The sequence below is a fragment of the Pseudophryne corroboree genome, chromosome 6 (genome assembly GCF_028390025.1).
Source record: "Pseudophryne corroboree isolate aPseCor3 chromosome 6, aPseCor3.hap2, whole genome shotgun sequence".
In the NCBI taxonomy this organism is placed as follows: Eukaryota; Metazoa; Chordata; class Amphibia; order Anura; family Myobatrachidae; genus Pseudophryne; species Pseudophryne corroboree.
In genome coordinates, this window is record NC_086449.1 from 576538819 (window position 1) to 576547355 (window position 8537).

At 46.1% G+C, this 8537-nt stretch overlaps 1 pseudogene; it reads left to right on the top strand.

Moving 5' to 3' along the window:
* The first annotated feature begins 269 nt into the window (after positions 1-269).
* On the top strand, positions 270-388 carry LOC134939044 (5S ribosomal RNA; annotated as a pseudogene).
* The last annotated feature ends 8149 nt before the right edge of the window (positions 389-8537 follow it).

Below are 8537 nucleotides of genomic sequence, written 5' to 3' on the forward strand. Positions count from 1 at the left end.
TTGGTCTCCTCTCTGAGACACCACTTGTTAGCTGATTGGACTCAGCTCCCAATCCTTCCTTTTTCTCTTTCCTTTCTCCTTCATACTGCTCACTATCCTTCCGTGGACTCTCATTCACGATCCAGGGCTTACAAGCGCCACCGAAGCGTCGACTGTTTTTACCCTGCCTAACGTGAACAGCAGATCCACATACTGAATGACCCTATCTTTCCTATCATCTCTTTCTGCTATTATTCTTATATAGGTGCACTCTCATTGGTAGATAACCTCTCTACTATCATACCACGCTGCCTATGCCCGATCTCGTCCGATCTTGGAAGCGAAACAGCGTCGGGCCAGGTCAGTACCTTGAGGGGAGACTCCCTGGGAATACCTGGTTTTGTAGAGTAGGTACTATTCCCCTTCTATTTGAAGGGTGGACACCAACAGCAGTATCACCACTGAAAGCCATTTCCAACATTCTATCCACTCCTATTCATGTTCAGGTTATTTAAATTGAGATATTCCTATTCTTTCTAAAATAATGGATTGACGGGTGAGCAACTAACTGCTTGGTATTAATTTAATCCAAGCGGTCCTCCAAGATACAAACTGACCTTTTAGGTTGGTCTCATTAATACAGATTATCTGTACTGGTCAGGAGAAACGGGTGCTAGACTATTTTGTGTCTGCAGCCTTTCTAATTTCTCTCGGTGATTAAACAGACCAGAACAATTTTATATACATATTTCTCTGACGTCCTAGTGGATGCTGGGACTCCGTAAGGACCATGGGGAATAGCGGCTCCGCAGGAGACAGGGCACAAGAATAAAAGCTTTAGGATCAGGTGGTGTGCACTGGCTCCTCCCCCTATGACCCTCCTCCAAGCCTCAGTTAGATTTTTGTGCCCGAACGAGACGGTGAAATCGGCGGCAGAAGACAATCCTGTCTTTAGACTAAGGTAGCGCACAGCACCGCAGCTGTGCGCCATTGCTCTCAGCACACTTCACACTCCGGTCACTTAGGGTGCAGGGCGCTTGGGGGGGAGCGCCCTGAGACGCAATATAAATGATAATACCTTAGGTGGCAAAAGAATACATCACATATAGCTCCTGGGCTATATGGATGTATTTTAACCCCTGCCATTTTTACACAAAAGAGCGGGAGATAAGGACGTCGTGAAAGGGCGGAGCCTATCTCCTCAGCACACAAGCGCCATTTTCCCTCACAGTTCCGCTGGAAGGACGGCTCCCTGACTCTCCCCTGCAGTCCTGCTTCAGAATCAGGGTAAAAAAGAGAAGGGGGGGCACTATTGGCAGCAAATGACAATATAAACAGCAGCTATAAGGGAATAACACTTATATAAGGTTATCCCTGTATATATATATAGCGCTGGGTGTGTGCTGGCAGACTCTCCCTCTGTCTCTCCAAAGGGCTCGTGGGGTCCTGTCCTCTATCAGAGCATTCCCGGTGTGTGTGCTGTGTGTCGGTACATGTGTGTCGACATGTATGAGGAGGAAAATGATGTGGAGGCGGAGCAATTGCCTGCGTTAGTGATGTCACCCCCTAGGGAGTCGACACCTGACTGGATGATCGTGTTCAAACAATTAAGTGATAATGTCAACACTTTGCAAAAAACTGTTGACGACATGAGACAGCCGGCAAATCAATTAGTGCCTGTCCAGGCGTCTCAGACACCGTCAGGGGCCCTAAAACGCCCGTTACCTCAGTGGGTCAACACAGACCCAGACACAGATACTGAGTCTAGTGTCGACGGTGATGAGTCGAACGTAATGTCCAGTAGGGCCACACGTTACATGATCACGGCAATGAAGGAAGCATTGCACATTTCTGACACTACAAATACCACTAAGAAGGGTATTATGTGGGGGGTGAAAAAACTACCAATAGTTTTTCCTGAGTCAGATGAATTGAATGAGGTATGTGATAAAGCGTGGGTTTCTCCCGACAAAAAACTGCTAATTTCTAATAAATTATTGGCACTATATCCTTTCCCATCAGAGGTTAGGACACGTTGGGAAACACCACCTAGGGTAGATAAGGCGCTCACATGTTTATCTAAACAAGTAGCGTTACCGTCTCCTGATACGGCCACCCTCAAAGAACCAGCTGATAGAAGGCTGGAAAATATCCTAAAAAGTATATACACACATACTGGTGTTATACTGCGACCAGCAATCGCTTCAGCCTGGATGTGCAGTGCTGGAGTCGCGTGGTCGGATTCCCTGACTGAAAATATTGATACCCTGGATAGGGACAATATATTGTTAACTATAGAGCATTTGAAGGATGCATTACTATATATGCGTGATGCACAGAGGGATATTTGCACCCTGGCATCAAGAGTAAGTGCTATGTCCATCTCTGCCAGAAGAACGTTATGGACGCGTCAGTGGTCAGGGGATGCGGATTCCAAACGACATATGGAAGTATTGCCGTATAAAGGGGAGGAGTTATTTGGGGCTGGTCTTTCGGACCTGGTGGCCACGGCAACGGCTGGAAAGTCCACCTTCTTACCCCAGGTCACTTCACATCAGCAGAAAAAGACACCGTCTTTTCAAACTCAGTCCTTTCGTTCCCATAAATACAAGCGAGCAAAAGGCCATTCCTTTCTGCCCCGGGGCAGAGGAAGGGGAAAAAGACTGCACCATGCAGCCGCTTCCCAGGATCAGAAGCCTTCCCCTGCTTCTGCCAAGTCTTCAGCATGACGCTGGGGCTTTACAAGCAGACTCAGACTTGGTGGGGGCCCGTCTCAAGAATTTCAACGCGCAGTGGGCTCACTCGCAAGTGGATCCCTGGATTCTACAGGTAGTATCGCAGGGGTACAAACTGGAATTCGAGGCGTTTCCCCCTCGCCGGTTCCTGAAGTCTGCTCTGCCAAAGTCTCCCTCCGACAGGGAGGCAGTTCTGGAAGCCATTCACAAGCTGTATTCCCAGCAGGTGATAATCAAGGTACCCCTCCTACAACAAGGAAAGGGGTATTATTCCACGCTGTTTGTGGTACCGAAGCCGGACGGCTCGGTGAGACCAATTTTAAATCTGAAATCCTTGAACACTTACATAAAAAGGTTCAAATTCAAGATGGAATCACTCAGAGCGGTGATAGCGAACCTGGAAGAAGGGGACTATATGGTGTCTCTGGACATCAAAGATGCTTATCTCCACGTCCCAATCTACCCTTCTCACCAAGGGTATCTCAGGTTTGTAGTACAAGACTGTCATTATCAGTTTCAGACGCTGCCGTTTGGGTTGTCCACGGCACCTCGGGTCTTTACCAAGGTAATGGCCGAAATGATGATTCTTCTTCGAAGAAAAGGCATCTTAATTATCCCTTACTTGGACGATCTCCTGATAAGGGCAAGGTCCAAGGAACAGTTAGAAGTCGGAGTAGCACTATCTCAGATAGTGTTACGTCAGCACGGGTGGATCCTAAATATTCCAAAATCGCAGCTGATTCCAACGACACGTCTTCTGTTCCTGGGAATGATTCTGGACACAGTCCAGAAGAAGGTTTTTCTCCCGGAGGAGAAGGCCAAGGAGTTATCCGAGCTAGTCAGGAACCTCCTAAAACCAGGCCAGGTGTCAGTGCATCAGTGCACGAGGGTCCTGGGAAAAATGGTGGCTTCTTACGAAGCAATTCCATCCGGCATTCCATTTCAACTGATACCGAACAAAACTTCAACCGACAGATGTACATTAACCTGACATAGAATACCACTGCATTTTCCATAAGTGTTCTTTATTTTTATCTCTATAACCCTCAGGTAATGACACACATAGTCGATAGGGAATACAGGCACAGATATCAGCAATCACATACCTCCCCCATTCATGTATCATCAACTAAAATGTGCTCCCCCATTTTGTTACAACCACAGCCGAAATGAGCTCGGTAAAGTTTGACAGCCCATCCACAGACCCTTAGTACGGGATAAGAAGGAATTCAAATGTATACTTCGCAATACCTCGAAGCTTGATGTACAACACGTATGACCCCCCAAACATGGATTCATACATACATACTTCTGCTATCTCACTAGGTCATACCTTTTTCCCACCTTCTTCTCTCCTCCCTTACCCAATCATAGAAATGTATTTACATATGACATATATTTTTCTCTTTTTGAAATGTTTTAGGAAATGGCAGTTATTGGTGACTGCCAAAGGGTGGACTGTCAAAGTCAAAAATATTACATAGAGAGAACATTCAAACCACACACACATTTAAGTCGCTATACTTGCAAATATGCGCAGCGAGCACCAGACATCATGGAGATTTAAAATTAGCTAATGAATTAATGTCATGGATGTGTATCATTCGAACCGAACCAGATAAACACATCATGTTTGGTATTGAAGCAAGCAGAATGAGGTGTGGGTTAGTTTGAGGCCTGTTGTGTTGTTGTGGGACATTGCAGCGGATAGATATGATTATATGTATAAAAGCTGGGATCACTGTGTTGGGAACAATGGATGATCAAGACAACCCTTTACTAAGTTTTCAGGGCTGAACCTGATTAGCATATACAAGGGAGCTAGAGAGACCCCTCCCCCAGGAACAGACACACAGGAAGAGTAGTTCCTGTCTGGGGACGTGAGAGTCAGTGTTGCTGTTTTGCCTCAGAGAAGCAGATGTGATGTGGCTGCGCTCAGAAGCATGGCTGGATCCTCCAGGAAACAAAGGCTAAGTATCATAATTTCAATATCTCATGGCTGATTGGCATAGAGTAGTTTTAAATGTGTGTTTTGTGGTGGGGTAGTTGTGGAATGATGGGTAAGCATAGAGTGGTTGGTTTGGAGAAACAAATGGCTTGGGGATGGTGAGGCTTGCGCAGCTGTGTGAATGTAACTTGTAGCATAGCATTTGTGGTATTTGTTTGCCTATGGAGATTTAATAAGATGGTTCTAGGAAGTTGGATTGAAAGTGTGAAAGGTGATTTAGATTGTTTGGAATTGTAAAATCAGAACATATGCATTGTTTTGAGGCTTGGACATTTTGGAATAAAATGGAGTCTTGTGTTTTCTGCTATGTGATTGTGGTGTAGTAGAGAGTGCCATGTGTTTGGACCTGCAAATCTAAAATGGCTGCTGCTGGATGTCTTCCCCTCCCCCTTTCAGCCATGTGGTGCAGTCTTTGGAATTATGGGAGTTTTCTCAAAATGGAGTCTAGCTTCCATCCCATGCGGTATTCAGCATTGACTAACTGCGCAGCGATTGTCTCTCACATGTGTAGTTTTATCTGCAACCATGTTGTCTCTTATTTAATGTTATCGTGAGCCATTTCTCTCTATCTCTCTCTTCTTCTCTTCCCCTTCCATTTTCCCATAAATAGTAATTGTATTGTATTGTATTTCTGGTGTAGTTATCTGGTTAGGTAGTCTCTGTTATATTGTAGTGTATCATTTGTACTGTGTTTCTTTTTGCAAGTATAATAGTCATAATACATATAATAGGCTTTGGACCCTAAACCCAGGTATCTGTGTATTTCTTATAGTGTTAAGTATTCTCTGAGCGTCGGTGACGCTCAAACAGCTTTGTAGTTAATCAGGTTACACCAGGTTGCACTTACACCCTGTCTCTACACTAAGGTATACTGTGTATCTCATTGTTAAAGGTATAGATATAAAGGTTTAACGTTGTGAGCGTCTGCGCCGCTGGTGATCTTCTTGTGGTCTCGAGCGTCCGCTACGCCATAGCGAAACATTTGCTAAATTCTACAAATTTGATACCCTGGCTGAGGAGGACCTGGAGTTCTCTCATTCGGTGCTGCAGAGTCATCCGCACTCTCCCGCCCGTTTGGGAGCTTTGGTATAATCCCCATGGTCCTTACGGAGTTCCCAGCATCCACTAGGACGTCAGAGAAAATAAGAATTTACTTACCGATAATTCTATTTCTCGTAGTCCGTAGTGGATGCTGGGCGCCCATCCCAAGTGCGGATTGTCTGCAATACTTGTACATAGTTATTGTTACAAAAATCGGGTTATTATTGTTGTGAGCCATCTTTTCAGAGGCTCCTCTGTTATCATGCTGTTAACTGGGTTCAGGTCACAGGTTGTACGGTGTGATTGGTGTGGCTGGTATGAGTCTTACCCGGGATTCAATATCCTTCCTTATTGTGTACGCTCGTCCGGGCACAGTATCCTAACTGAGGCTTGGAGGAGGGTCATAGGGGGAGGAGCCAGTGCACACCAGGTAGTCCTAAAGCTTTTACTTTTGTGCCCAGTCTCCTGCGGAGCCGCTATTCCCCATGGTCCTTACGGAGTTCCCAGCATCCACTACGGACTACGAGAAATAGAATTATCGGTAAGTAAATTCTTATTATTACATCTGTTTGAGAACTTATTGGTTCTCTTACCATCTGGTAATTATTTCACTCCTTACCACTTCTGGATTTTTTTCACCTGTTATTAAATGTGCTTGTGATTTTACTCCCATTGGGAGAAATCTTTTATGAGTATTTTGTTTGTCATTTTATTGGGACCATTGTTGTGGTCATTATTAAATTACGTATTACACTAGATTCTGGCACCTTTTTATCTTTCATGACCGGTACAATTGAGAACTTGATGTGCTGAGGAGCTACTTAAAGGAGAAGCAACTGAAAGATCTAGTGACATGCCTGCTGGTCTGTGCAACACAGGAACGTAACTTACCATATCATAATATGATTTATAATCATTATTGAGGATTAGAATTAATTTGATTGAAGGCGCCTATACGAATTGTGTACTACTCTTTTGTATTGTCCATGTTTTATTTAGGGTGAGGGAGGCACCCTATAAGTACAGAATTTGTTAAGGTTGCACTCACTGCGCACCAGGGATTACACCAAAAAAAATTTGTAGGCTCAAAGCTTTGACCTTCTTCCCAAGATGCATAGCGCCGCCTCCTATATCACCCCGCCTCCCAGCACAGGAGCTCAGTTTGTCAGTTGGTGCTGCAGTAAGCAGGCACTTAACAGAGGGGCTGCTCCAAGCAGCCCTGAGAAAAGCTTTTTATGAGGTAAAAAGTGAAGACTTCAAGGGCAGCAGCGGTGGTAAATGTCTTGTGACATTTACTGGGGAGCTCCAGCTCTCCCCAGCGGCGCTGTACACTGCCGAGCCCTGGTTGCCGGGTACCTACAATGGAGGCTCCGGTTTTCTTCACGTTAGACACACACGGCTGGGGCTCTCCAGGATCGCGTGGCCGCGCTTCGGGTGGTGGTAAGTGGGTCCCGCTCGCGGGACCCGGACTTTATCGTGATCCGGCGCGGTCAGTGGGAGGCGGGCCGCGCGCGCTGGCGGTGGATACAGGTGATCCCATTAGATCACCAGGGCATGGGTGCAGGTCAGGTTTTCTATTAAAACCGATTTTAATATCGCCCACAGTACCCAGTGGTTTTGCCAGCAAGGGGGATAAGGCTTAGACCTGAAGCCCCTCCCCCAGCCCCAGGGCGCCATTTCCAGCAAGTGTTCCCGCCCTGGAGCTGCATCTCTGTCTCTCCCTCACTGCCTGTCAGTGTCTGCGGCGCCATTTCTCCTCAGCTCACTGTTCCTGGGACTGCTTGGGCAAATCCTCCTATGTAAAGCCGCCTGGTTGTCAGCGCTGTGCCTTTACATGACACTTAAGTATTCTACCTGCCTTTTTAGTCAATGTTAGTAAGAAAGAGGGCATTTAGTCAGGGGTTTATAGTACAATTACCCTGTGATATACATCCAGTTTCTTACTATGTAGTGTTATATCTATTGACAATATAGCTGTGTAAGCTAGTCCAGTGCAGCATTATTGTCTGTAATAACCTCTGCATTGTACAAACTGTGACTATTTGTGTGTGCATTGATAGCTGAGTGGTGTCCATCTCGTGTCTTTCTATCCCTATATTCTATAACCTGAGGGGGCTTGGTGCGTCAGGTGTTATTTAATATAGGATTTTCACAAAGATATACTGTATTACGTATTTTTCTCTGTGATTTAGTCACCATATCTCTCCTTTATTTCTGCTGGTGCTGACTACACTGCGCAGGGGTTTGGGTAAGAGGTATTGTGCTGCTGCCAATTGTACTGTGTTACCTGATACTGCAAGTTACATCATGTCTGCTTCTGAGGGTAACGGTTCTGTGGTGGAACACACTGCTGGTGTTGCTGAAGCCACAGGCACATATGGGGAGAATATAGCAGCTGTGGGCTTTGGTTCTGGGGGCTCCTTGCCCCCCAGTGGGACTGTGGCAACGGAGGCACATACTGACCCTCTTTGGGCCGCTTTTTCCACGCTTCTGCATACGCTAGTTCATAAACTAACACCCCCTATGGGACCCCCAATGCCGGTACAACCGTATGTGGTCCCTGCAGCTAACCCGCCGTGGGCGGACGATTTATCTGCTCAATTAAAGAAGTTGAACCAGTCCCTGACTACTAAAAAGTCTGACCATCGCTCGCCTAAGTCCAAGAGGTCCTCTAAGCGAGCGCTCGTCTCCTCACAATCCACTGCTGTCACTGACACCTCGTCTGATTAAGACAGCACATACACTGACCCCACAGGTTCTGACTCAGATACGGC